Raw genomic sequence first — 13,539 nt, 5'->3', positions numbered from 1 at the left:
ATTTCTGGAGTAAAATTTAGGGGGTTTTATTCTATTAAAATACTCACAGAAAATACTATTAAAAAAAACCAAAACCAAAATCAACCACAAAACCAAACCAAAACAACAACAACAAAAAAACCAAAACAAAAACAAAAAACAAACAAACAAAGCCAACTTTTCCTTTTTCACCAGAAAATTGGAAGTGGAAAAGAAAGTAGTTCAACACCACAGCAGCTAGATGACCAGAATGTAGAGCTCTTTCTCAGTCCTGAGCACTGAACTGACATCCCACACTCGTACAGACGAATAATATCAGATATGAAATCTGAATAAATGAGTTAGGTGGCTACCCTAATGTGACACTAGATTTTAATGCTTCTTTATTTCTAATAAAAGCAATGTGGATTCTAGCACATTCCATTCAAATGGCAAATCAACCCTGTGAACCAAAACTGCAAAAAGAAAAAAATAAAATAAAATCTACACATACTTGTTTTGGGTCTTGGAAAGGATTTGAAAACAACCGAAAAACTTCAGCCCTGTTAGCAACTAAAAAAATATGCTATGATAGGCAAAGGTCTCAGCAAAGTGGGAAATGCAGATGTGCAAACAAAGCTGAGCAGAAATGTGTCCCTTCCCTTCAGTTGTTTGCCAAAGTGTTACTTCGGTACATTATTTACAGATAAAAAGTTGCATATCTTTTGAGTCATGAGATGTTCCTGGCTCCTTAACCTAATGCTTATCTGACAGTGGGTAAACCAGAAATGTGGATATAAGTAGTCTGGCTACTTGGTAGGCGGTTCTTAGCCTGAGAAAGCTCTTCTGTTGAAAGAAAGAAGCAGCAAGACGGGAAAAGCAGCTTTTGAGGTTGGTCTTTTCTGCTTCCTTTTCAGGTGAAAGAGAGTTTAAAGTGGGTGAGGTGGAAGTGGTAATTTGATCAGACGAGGAGGTTTGAGTAAATAAACAAATATTGCTGCTTCCCCCCCTAACATTCTGCTGTTAATTTATTGCCAAGTTCATGGCTCTGACATTTTAGCATGGCTCTGATATTTTAGCATGCAAATGATGCACCAGGTGGTCCTTTCGGCTCCGTGTTCAGGGGGTTCTGGGGGATGTGGTGTCCTTTGGTCCTGAACTCAGGACTGTCCCCTCGGTAGCTGCGGGTCCTGCGGAGATTTCCCTTGGCACCACCCCAAAAACAGCTTCAGGGTGTTCCAAACTGCAGCCAGCCATGGAAACCCCAAAGCACGCTTCTGAGAAAGTGCACACAGAGCCTGGAAGAGACTGAAGATAAACCCAGCTCTATGCTTTGAGCTGCACACAGAGGATGGACAAATGTTGTTAAGCAGGAAACTGGGGGTCCTCCTCTGTGGGAAAGAGAATTAACTAATTGCTGATGGCTAAAAATGGCATGTTGTTGGTCCTTTCTATACTCTTTGCTGCTGAAAATGGAAATGGAATGCTCTAGGAGAACCAATAGGCAGTTAAATATATTGCAAGACTTTGCTATTATATTTTACTACTCAATAATCTCATTTTAGACAACCACAAAAAGGGGATATAGACACCTCTGTGTCACACTGGGCAGACACTGAGTAACTCTACAATACCTAAAGGCAGACACAAGGAGATGGTTCATACCCAGCTTATGCGGGGTCACCCCTGTGCAGAGGGGACCGCTACAGGAATTAGCAGGGCTGAAGAGGGGGAAAAGCCACCATCTAAATCTGTCACGGTCAAAGAAATAAATGTCAGCCTTAAAATTGCACAGTAATATCGGAGTGAGAATTAGCATCAGGTTGAGTAAACTGAGTGAGATAAAATCATGCACCAGTGCAGAATGAAACTGCATGTACTCTTTTCTCTTTCAAGCATTAGCCGGACATCAAAGTGAAATTAAAATGTTTTAAATGTCAGCTGCATGCACCTCCTAGATCCCACCTGGACTTTTTCCAATCATCAAAAATCCAGCCATAATAAATGCACTTAAATTTACACTGCAGTTTGCAGCTATTTCTCTCGAGCTGATAATGCTGTCAGATGTCTTTTGGTGCAAAGCATGTTATAAACAGCAGAAATGGAGCAAACACTTCTGAACTGATTTCCTGCTACTCCACCGCCACGTAACTGTTGGCAATAAGGTTTACACTTCAGATGTAGCTTTCTTTGTGCTGCAGTCGTGCCATGAGATTAGCAAAACTCAGCCGCTGAAGTTTACCATCACTTGATGGTGCCTTTCCAAAGCTGTATGCTTCTGCTGGGGAGGCTGTGTGCTTTCTGGGCTGGGGAAGCTCCTCCTGAGTGAGGAAGCTGCTTGCAGCTAATCCTTGGTCACAGCTCATCAAGGCACTGCTGATATCCCGGAGCTTTCGCGGTTACAAATTACAGTTATTAATGTAACGTGCCTGACAGCTCGCTGCTTGAAACCGAGCACCGAGGAGTGGCTATTTCTTCTTCAGCTTCCTCTTAACACACGTTGGGCTCAACTTCTTCCCTTGTCCCCTCCTTTTCCTCTCCCAGCTGACCCCAAGGCCATCGGTGGCAATAAGAGAGGGGCTGTGGCAGAGATGAAGTTAATCATTAGCTGAGAGAATGGTGAGGTCGATGCTGTAGGTAACTAAGCGGATTAACATGTGTGATCCTGCAGTAGTGGTTAGTTAAATCTTTGTATTCTTCCTCCTGGGATTAATCTCATTATATAAATTTGCTTCTGGACAGTCAGCATTTGTGCTCAGGTCCTCGGATCCTGGAGATGGCAGACTGGCCTGTCAGGCTGCTCCAGGCTCCCTCAGCTCCTTGTGTTTCCAATCTTTTCATAAACATCTCTGCACTCCTACTCTAATGTACTTGTTTGAGTGAGCAATAGCAATAAATCATTACATTTCTAAGAATTCTGAGAAGTAAAGTTCCCGGGCTTTCCCAGTTGTAAAACCCTTAGGTTTTCCTTCCCTTTCTATACTTTTTTTTTTCCTCTGGCAGAACTATGACTGTTACACAGCAATTTTCCTTCCATGTTTTTAAAGCGACTGATTTTAATTTGGATGTGTTTTCCCCTGAAAATCCTTTCGGTCAATATGGAATTGCACAAAGCAGCTTTCTGAAGAGAAAAAAAAAAAAAATCTGAAGAAGTTTCCACTGAGAGGTGCGTGCGTATTTGTGTGTGCGCTGTGGGCAGGGAACACAGTGGCCTCCCACTTCAAGACAAAGCAGTTTGCTTTGTACCTAGCAGAGGGGAATACTGGCGCAAAGCTGCAGTGAGAAGGAAATCAGACAGAAGTGTGGGAAAAAAAAAAGAGCCTGGGTGCCCAGTTCCTCCTGTCTCAGGGCCATGCAAAGGGGCTGCATCAGTAGATGTCAGGGTGATGCTGAATTACCACCTCGCTTACAAATAATGGACAAATTGGGTCTTGATACTCACTCCAAGTCATCCCAAACCTACCTGGCACCACCTGCCCTGATTTTTCCTTTGTTTCTTTATTGCTGTTCCCAGAGTTTCTCTGATTCAAGAAATGGTCTTCCCCTCATTTTTCTTACTCAAAACAAAACTACACAATAGATGGGATCGATGAGCCCAGAGGGAAGAACGGGCATTAGGACTCCTGGAAACCAAGTGAGGAAGGCAGGACGAACGGCTCTGGAAAGTCCAGTGGCCCTTCATTTCTGTGTAGAATAATTACTCTTCAAAAAGTATTTATTTTTCTTTTTTATGTCTTGGCTCTGTTGCTTTTGATGGCCTGCTCTCTGCCAGCCTGACTTCAAAGAAACAGGATGAAGTTTTAGAACTTAGGCTGGGGAAGAAAAAGTACAGATTCTATTTTTAAGTAAGTACATCATTCTGCAGTGCTGAAAACATTGTGGATTCAGTTTCTTTTTCAAATAAGACTATAATAACAGTTACCAGCATGCAGCTTACTGCTGTTGTTGATGACTTCTAGACCCGAGATTGTGAGCCCTGTACCAGTTCAGAGCAGCCAAGGAAATGTGGCAGAGTAGTCAGAAAGCAGAATTTACATCTCAGAGGACTTTCTGCCCTTCCTGCACTCGTGTTCATCTCAAACTATCTTGCAAGCTTATTTGGTTTTGTAATGTCAAATCAAACCAAGTCATGCACTCAGGGACAAACAGTAGAATTTGACAGCTCTGTTTAATCTAGGATACTTTCATTACAATAGCTGTATAGAAATAAGACGTGAAGTGTAAGATACTGATATACTTTCCAATAAAGTTGCAGTATTTCTGATCCCTCTGCGCCAAGAGTGATGCTTTCAAATAGGGACAGGGTGGACAAGATTTACTTGGTGATGAAGGGAAAGTAACTTCTTTCCTATCCCCAAAAAAACCCAATGAACTGAAACGGATTGGCTTATCTTAGAAAAATGATGCATCTAATGCAGAGGTTTCCTTTTCGTAAATTTAAGTGTAAAGAAATACCCAGGAATGGAAAACATAAGAGGAAATGGTAACACTCATAATTAAAATTGTTTCGTATGCATTTATTCTGGCAAGGAGAGTAAGGTTTCTAATCACAAGTGATCAAGATCATTAAATGCTCTTCCATTAGAAGAAAAGTGGGCAAGAAACAAGATTATGCTTAATCAAGCAGTGAGTGAAATGATATATAAAGATTTCTTATAACAGTAGAGGTCTGGACACGATGAGCAGGAAGACTTAAGGAATTTTGCTGTGAAAAAAAAAAAAAATACTTAACTCGTTCAGAAGGAAAAAAGCATTCAGAAGCTATCAGCCTGCTTCAGCAAACAGATACTTTTGGGATTATTATGGTTAGTAGGCCTTCTGGCTTAATTAAACTGTGTTCTTATCAGCTAAGTAACACTGAGGAACTAAGGAAACTGAGATGCTACATAACAAAATAACTAGTGTCCTCATCTTTTCCTTAATCCATGTATTTGAGAACGAGAGAACAGAAAAGGAGATACTGAAAAAATACATATTTAAAAAATATTGTGAACATAATTTGTTAAATTTTATAGATGTCCTTACAATTACCAATAAAGATCAGGGATACTTTCTGCGTTTCTAGGTGGATATCAACTGTTGATTTCCATCAGTTCCCCTAAAGGGACCGTTAAGGCTGCTAATCTTGCATTGTGAATAGAATGTGAATGCTTTGCATGTGCTACACACAACCTGAAATAAAATACAATTATTGATCTCAGTTCTGTATTCTCAAAAGGACAAATGTACTGTGCAACCTGGGCAGACATCCAAGCACATTTTTAGAAAAAAAAAAAAAAAAAAAGAGATATTTTAGGTGGCCTGCACTAGACAGAATTCTTCATAATGCAAATGGAAGTATTACATCGTCACATATATCAATAGGCGTTGGCGTAAGGCAGCTGATTTTCTGAGATCAGTGCTTCATCAGCTGACAATGGAAATGAAATGTTCAGCTTTGTTTTCTGCCGATTCCCCCTGCCATTATGCCTAACTATTAAATACATCACGAAGACAACTTTTTGGCCAAACCGACTGTTAATCAATTTATGCTCTGAATCACGAGTATTCATTGTATTTAGTATTTTTATGTTGATATATTTGCACAGGATAATTGAGTCAGATCTCTCTAATCAGTGTGACCATGGCAGCTTTTCAGCTTTCGAGACAACTGCACAGTTGAAAGACTTTTGCCGGTCAAAAAGAGGAGCAGAACGGTGTGTAAAACTATTTTTACACTTCTCAAAGCTCTTGTCGCCTAGAAGACATTTCTGTTTGCTTCTTCTGAATGTTTTCCATGTTTTCTCTGATGTGATTGGAACTGAATTCAGAATCAAGAGGATGTGAAATAACAGCAAGCTTTTTAATTGGACCTTATCTTTTTGCTAGCAGTCATTTGGAACACATTAACCATTTCTGACTACTTTTGAAGAATAACCAGACATTTTTATGGAGTTGTTCGGATTCTCTTTTTTTGTTTGTTTGTTTTTTTGGGTTTGGGTTTTTTTTTTGAGTGTTAACATCCATCTCTGAATCCATTAGTGTCTGTATTGGTAGATTTGTGAATCTTCACCTGCATGAATCCTACTTTACCCTTTTTTCCAGTTGGCCATATTTACTGGAAAATGTGTGGTATGCCGTTTACTTCCATGCTGAACATCTGCATACATGCATGATATGACTTAAAACATTTAAGACAGAGTTTACTTGGGATTTAAAGAATCTTTTTGACGCTACATGCCATTCATTCAGATGTAGTAGCAATGATTTCCACAGCAACAGCATGGTTCCCACATTTGTTCGATATACAAAGGAAAAATATGTTTTATCTGCCTTGCAGAGCTTCAGACTCACTGAATGGTTTAAAAGAAAAATCGTCTTTGTTCTGATTTATGAGCAATCACAAGTAACACAGATTCTCCCCTTGGGACATTTCTACTGAAGTGTAACCACATCGAGATTAAGCTTCCTCTTTGAGTGCCCTGATAGTCTTGTGGGTGCTATTACAAGTTAAGGCATACAGACTCGGGAGCCTGATCTAAAGCAAGCAAGAACAAGTATTTATTACAATAGAGATGTGCAGAATATTTGCTGAGTAAGCTAATACTTTTTGCATTATGCCGGCGATTTAGAGTGACAAAAATCAGTCCCAGCAGCAAGTCTTGGGGCACTCTATATTAACCTCTCTGCATGTCAAGAATTAGATCTTTTTTTTGTCTCCTTTGTTTTTTTTCTATCTCATGAATAGTTTTTAAATCCATGGCAGGAATTTTACCCTTTTACCCTGTCGTGATCAAATTTCCGTAATAGGCTTTGGTGATGGCTTTGTGTCATAAGTCTTCTAAAACTGCAACTGAATGAACTCCTTAGGTTTGCTTTTATAGTCTGTTAACTTTTTTTTGCTGGCATTGAACAGACACGTGGGGCAAGATTTTTAACCTTTCCAAACAGGGAGCCATTTTTCCTTACTTCACGACTTTGTAAATCTTCTGGAATTTTATATTCACATTTATCACCTCATCTAAAACACCGGACTTTACGTAGTAGTAGTTGCTTCTCAATAATTTAGACAGAAGGAAATCTGAAAATATTCAGCATACAATTACTTTCGGAAGGGGCAGATCCACATCTCAGCTAAATAGATGTACAGAAGCAGGCCGTAAGGGTGCTACTGTGATTTTCAGTAGCTAATAATCTGGTTGGATTGTTTGGGGGGCAATTTTGGGGAAGAAAGTAACTGTGCAGCATGTCATCCACAATTAAAGTGTGATCCACAAGGCAGGATGGTACCAGGTCCCTCCTGGGAGCTGAATAACCTGAGTTGCATTTCTTGTGTTAGAGCAATTCCTGATCCTGAAGGAAGAGGAGCCTATTCCCTTCTTCTTTTTAAGCAGAACTAAAAGCTGTTTTTCTTGGAGTACCTTGAGATAGAAGACAATATGTGTTGCATCAACGGAGGAGGAAAGCACACAGCATGAAAAAGCACTGAGCAAAAAGTTGAAGGGTAGCTGGAGAAGTGACCTGAAACATTTGGGAATATTGAGAAGAGAATACACAATCAAATGCTTTGTGACATGGAAGTTAAAATTCAGTTAAATCATCCACATATGTGACTTTGAGTTATTTTTTTCTAGGTTTAAAGATTTGGGGTCCTGCTTTTTAATTTTGTGTTGTAGGACGGTCTTGCCTCTTGTGTCTCAACCCCCTAAACCTGGTTTTATCGAATTACCTAGTTTTATGAGGGAAAGTATCAGGATTCAGTCTTGAATCTTAGCCAAGTTGTCTTTCCACTATCCTGTGTACAACTAGCAGGTGGTGGGTTTAAAAACAAACTGAAAGGAACAGTTTCTCTTGGCTCATGTACTTACGCAATGGATCTTGTTACCATATGTTCCAGATGCCAAATGTTTACAAAGTGGCAAAAAATGCTTGGACAAATTCAAGGGAGAAAAACCTCTGGGTGGCAATAAGATACAAAAACATCACCTCCGATTGAGACTCATTTTTTGGCGGGCTGGAAAGGTTTACATGTGTCATTGGATGTTTAGCCTGCTCTTCTACTTTGCTTTTGAAAACATTTCTGGCAGATGTTGATTGTCCTGCGGTCAGACTCGGCATGGCCATTCTTACACATTCTTCCTATGTAAAGTTTCTGTTATTTAATGGAAGATGTTATTACTTCTCTGCAGTGAATGTACCTTTGTCATACATGGTGGAAAATGAATGTTGAGTCACAGCACTGTCTGAGGTTAGTAGTCCTGCAGAAAAAAAAAAATATCTGTTCAGGTTAGTGGTGATTTGCTTAGAAATTGGTAATGGGGAACCTGAAAAAAATAAATCCTTTTAGAAATTGTCAAGAAAAAGAAATAGCTCGGGTATAAACTATTAAAAAGGGGAAATCTAAAAGATATCCTGAAAAAAAATATGGGTTAGTCCATCATTCCAGAGGCACTCTGGGGGTTAGTCTAGTGCAAGCAGCATTGAGGTTCCAACTGCAAACAGAGATGGTGCCCAATATCTTCACCAGTCTCCACGTATTCAAGGCATCCTCAGCTCTCCTCTCAGTACACTCCTGATTTGTGAAATAGTCCACAGTTTGGAAAAACTGAAATGGCCTGTGCAGGGCTGGGGTGGGGGGGAAATGCGGTAGTGAGCGTAATGATGTGCAGTGATGAACATTAATGGATGGTTTGTTGGAAATTGCGCAGAGTGTAACATCAATTCTCGGGTCAGCTTTAGCAGTATTTGCATCCTAAGCCTGTGCAGATGGGTTATTTATTTTTGTACCCGAATTTCATGGCCAGCAAACCCTGCCAGTGGTTTACAAAGTGAGCCAAAGTCCTATGGAAAGTACTGAGCTGTTTAATCAAAAGGAAAATGAGTCTGAAGGACTTGTTTTCTTTCTGTTTTTCTAGGATTTTAGGGTCTTCCCAGACGAATAATAGCCATCAGATGAGCACAGTAGCATAGCTCTGCAGCGATGCATATTGCTTAAGGGCAACAGCACAACCTGGTGGTTTATGGTTATTCTAATGCATCAGATCAGGTATCTGCACAAGAAAAACACAGGAGCTTCCCTTCCCCAGAAACCAACTCATTGTCTGTGCAGAGCTGAAGCTGTTTTTCATTAATTCATTTGTAAGATACCATTTTACCTGAGGTTTTCCGAATAAATAGAAAAGACTAGACTGCAAGGGCATATGCAAAAAGATAAATTAATAGGTCCTTTCCAACATCTATGATTCTGAAACCTCGAGGCACCGTTGTGATGAGCCATTTCATGTGGTTTTGTGCTAGATATGTCTGAATTTTTGTTCCAAGATAATAGCTAGAGGCATATAACTAAAAAGAAAAGCTTGCAAAATGCACTATGCAAAATTTGGAAGAAAAAAAAAAAAGACAAAAGGAAAGTGTGTGCAGAAAAAAAATACAAGTCTGTCTTGCTTGCTTTTTCTATTATGATGAAGCCAAGCAAAGTATATAATACATTTACATAACCTGAATATTCAAACACCAATAATAATATTTATTCTCTTTCTTCTGTGTCTTCAGGGTGTGTGACGTTGGTCAGAGTGTATCCTCTGATGTGGCAGTGAAATGAAATGGGTGCCAAATGCGCTCAAGCAGAATTTTCAAATAAAATTAATTACGTTTTCTATTTTGCTTGATTCTGAAGAACGGGCTATGTTATTACTAGCAACGCAGCTGGTGCTGGTGTGGTGACTGAACAAAATTCTTGCAAACTACATATTCAGTTCATTTACTGATCCTATAGAATGGAACAAAAGCCACTAGCTGTAACGAGAAAGGCAGTGCCAGTCCAATGCTGGGGCTGGTCCTGAGACTGTACAAGCCTTTTCCATCTTCAGAACATGTGTAAAACACAGAATCCTCAATCCTGCTTAACTTGATAGAAAGAACCTTTGATTTCAGCCTGTGTGGTTTGGACCTGAGGGAAAAGGTATCTTAAGAGATGCTTACCAACACACTGAAAGACTGAAGTGCTTTGAGCCAAAAAATAGCATTATTTCTATGCAGTGAAAATTCCTGTAGGAATTACACCACAAGTAAATTCCAAGGTTTCTCATTGCTTCATATTTGTACTTTAGTCCTGTTGGTGGCTGAAGTATTATTTACAATCTCAGTCCAAGAAAGCACTTTAGTCCATGTGGAATTATGCTTAATGCATTTAAACTTGCAGTTAAGCTCACGCTTAAGTTTCATTTATTTTGTGATCAGAATATATATGAAATGTAAAGTGTGCTGAAGTTTATGAGAATGCTTTTTATTCTGCTTTAGTTTATTACAGAGAAAATACTTTTTTACATAATTAGGACAAAATACTCTGAAGACCAGTGAAGATAATTTTGAGAAACTGTACAAAGAGCTTAGGGAATGTACAGAATTGAAAAAAAAATAAAATTTAAAAAAAAAAATTGTTTTCTTTTCCATCAGTGCTAACAATTGGAGGACAAACAGTCAAAGACCAAATCCTGTTTTTCACAACCTTTCCCTAAAATCTCTTGAAGCACAGGGAGGTGATGCGGTTCCTGCATCCCTGCATCCCGCTGGAGCAGATGCCAGAAGCTTGCTCAGTTCTGCCGCAGGTAGCCATTAACTAAGGACAGAAAACAACCGTGTCTGAGATGAGATGCCTTTGTGCCAGCTTCCCGTGCTGCTTCACAGCGGAGAAACTCCAGAATATTTTTCATCTTGCTAAAAAATTATTGGTGAGCACAGTGAAGTCAGGTCCTCCTGCTTAATATTTCTTTTCATCACGTACTAATTATGACCCCTCAGTTCAGACCCGGCTTTGTGCTTTGCCCACGAAGCGGGTGACAGTGTTGGTTGCTGATGCAGAGTCTCAAGTCGGCTGGGTTGATGTCTCCATCAGCCCCTGCTGCCGTAACTTCCGCGTAGAGTCTGGGGCAGCACGGACACACGGCTGATCGGATCAGTCCCCTGCTCCGCTTCCCCTCCTGTTTGCTGAAGTTGTTCCTTATTTTCATATTAGCAAAAAGAATTGATCATCAACAACTTAATATGCTGCTTGGGGACATCTGCCAACCTTCACACCTGAGTACCAAGCATCTCCTCGGAGAATAAGCACATACCCACTTCTCATGCTTGGGTAAGGGAAAGCTCTCCTTTTTCTGTTTGAGATGGAAGGGCCATAGAGAGGGTCTGTCTTGTTTTCACAGTGCTATTCGTGCCACCACAGCAAAGCCTGTATCAGCATTTACAGTACATTTAGAGAGTGAATCATCTGTTACTCAGAGGAGTAACAATTCTGTAGTACAAATTCAATGTGTTCCCATATGTGTCCACCAAATTGTGTTCTCAGTGCGACAAATTTTGTATTAAATTATTTAGGTCAGCTTAAATTTGGAAAGCAACAAAATAAACACCATTTTTGGCTCGTTTACATGCCTGTGATTATTGTAAAATGGTTTGCTTCCTAAATTAAAGTGATGCAAGCAGCCTGCCAGGAAAATGAGCAGCAATATTTTTTGTTATATTTTTTGAAAAGCCAGTTGTAACACTTAGTCATTAACCCAAGAATAGGTGGGCCCCTGGAATACGAAAATTCAGATTACTTTTAGCATACACTGGATCTGTGGATGGGCAGGCTTGAATTTTCATCATTTTCCTTTGAAATGAATAACATTTTGAATCTTTGCCTAATGGTTTTACTATATAGTGTTGCAGACGTGGGTAGCACACTTTGGCACCGTACATCTTTAGAGCTGTTAGGGTTGGTATATCAATATCCGCAGTCCGGTGATTAAGGACTGCCTAATAGCAGGCATTGTCAGGATACAGAGTATCGCATTAAAAGTCATTAATAGCTCTATCCTGTGCACTGACGTGATGTAATATAGCAGCTGTCCCGTGGAGAAACTCTTAAGGCATCTTGTCAAAGGTAGACATGCTAATAACTGTGGCAGGCTCTGGCATATTGCAGCGTGACGCCACCGGAGTCCTTCCTGCCACCAGCACTACAGTCATGCCAGACATACGGTATAGAACGCTAAAAATCCATGCGTTAACAGCTCCATTTTTACTGACATTCTCTTGTATGCCATGCCAAAGATTTATAATAAATGAGTTAATGTGAGCCAAGATCAGGCTGATTTCATGCAACTCTGAGGCACCATGGGGACAAGGAGCTAGCAGGCAGATGCTTGCACTCCGAGTCTGAACGACTTGTCCTCACTGCCTGCCCTCAACCTACCTCTTATTTTCACTGCTGTTGAGTTGCCAACTCCTGCCAGAAACTCCAGACTTCATTTCTGGCTGACCCTGTCTCAGGCAAACACCTCTCTGTTCGTCGGTGCCTGGGAAGGAGCTTCCCATAAACATTTCCACACAACTTTGTCACCTTGCCTTACCTTCACGTGGGTATACGCTATATGTGCTGACAAATGCTTTGTGGTTTTCAGAGTGTGTGTCCCATCTTTCTGCTTCCACCAGATGCCACTTATCTTAAACTGAAAGATTTTTTTTTTTTTTCACTAAGACTGCTCACAGCTGATCTCCTTGCACAGCCCATTACATGAAAAGTTCCGACCATGGCTGAAACTCCAGTTGTGGAGCAAAGACCCAGTACAGTTTTCTGAGAGAAAGGTTGGCTCTGTATAAATGTACAATAAAACATCCCTACAATAAATTCGAAGAGATCTCGGTAAAGACCTTTACCCCAGCAATGGGGCAGAGGGAATGCTTTCTCAAGTGCTACAAATCGCTAAATGGAAGCTGCTCTTTGGATGTTTGCTGTGTCAAATGCTGGTTGTCATCACTGGATTGGGCATTTAATGGTGTCACTGCTATCTCTGGCAGATATTTGGGGTTTTCCTATGCTTGGAGAATCTCACACCCATTACTGAAGTGAGCTTGTTGGCTTCAGCAGCCTGTTTTCCACCTCTCAGGATCTGTGGGGAGGAGGAAGAGGAGGCAGTATGTCTGTCTTCAGCCACTTTATTGCATAAATATCCGTTGAGGCACAGGAAACACTTGTGTAGCCTCTGCTGTTGAAGCCACATATGTAACGGAAATGACTAAGCTGGAAAATCTCCACTTAATACTCATAAACCCTTGGGCTCCTGGGTCATATTTTGGCTCAAGCGTAGCTCAGCGCACAGACAGGAGCACACCTGTTGAACAGCCCTTTGATAGCTCACCCCACAGCGATCCCATAGCAATCCCATATCCAGAACGCTGGAGGTACTGAAGGAAGAGCTTGAAAAATCCCTCCAGCTGCTTAAGGCAGGAGCTGTCTTCCCATCCTTCACCCCATGCTGCTCAGGGGTAAAAAGCTCTTAGTCCACAGAACAGACACCAAATCCCACACAACCAGAGCTTGGCGTTGCTTATAGATATTGACCCTATTGGCTCTTTATTCGATCATACACAATAAATGCTTATCTGTATTTACCCCGTCTCAGTTCCGGAGGCTGTTAGGTACCGGCTGTGCACGGTCCCATTGTCTGCTTGCCGAGCAGCTGGTTTTTGGGTTTGTTTGCAGAGATGAGTTGGACGTGTCAGGGTGTGTATACTGGGATAGGGAGGTGCTCATGGACACACGGCGGCTGCGATGGCAGG

General features: G+C 40.8%; 1 protein-coding gene across 1 annotated transcript in view; it reads left to right on the top strand.

Annotated features, from left to right (window-relative positions):
- Positions 1–851: 851 nt before the first annotated feature.
- Positions 852–13,539, top strand: part of BCHE (butyrylcholinesterase) — a 54,419-nt gene continuing 41,731 nt past the window's right edge. The window contains exon 1 of the mRNA XM_026855164.1: positions 852–875. The gene's annotated coding sequence lies outside the window, so the exon portion shown is untranslated. The remainder of the gene's footprint in view (positions 876–13,539) is intronic.

The sequence above is a fragment of the Athene cunicularia genome, assembly GCF_003259725.1.
Source record: "Athene cunicularia isolate RWA chromosome 9 unlocalized genomic scaffold, athCun1 chr9_part1, whole genome shotgun sequence".
In the NCBI taxonomy this organism is placed as follows: Eukaryota; Metazoa; Chordata; class Aves; order Strigiformes; family Strigidae; genus Athene; species Athene cunicularia.
The sequence above is the reverse complement of the archived record's forward strand: the minus strand, read 5'-3'. Positions and strand labels throughout refer to the sequence as shown.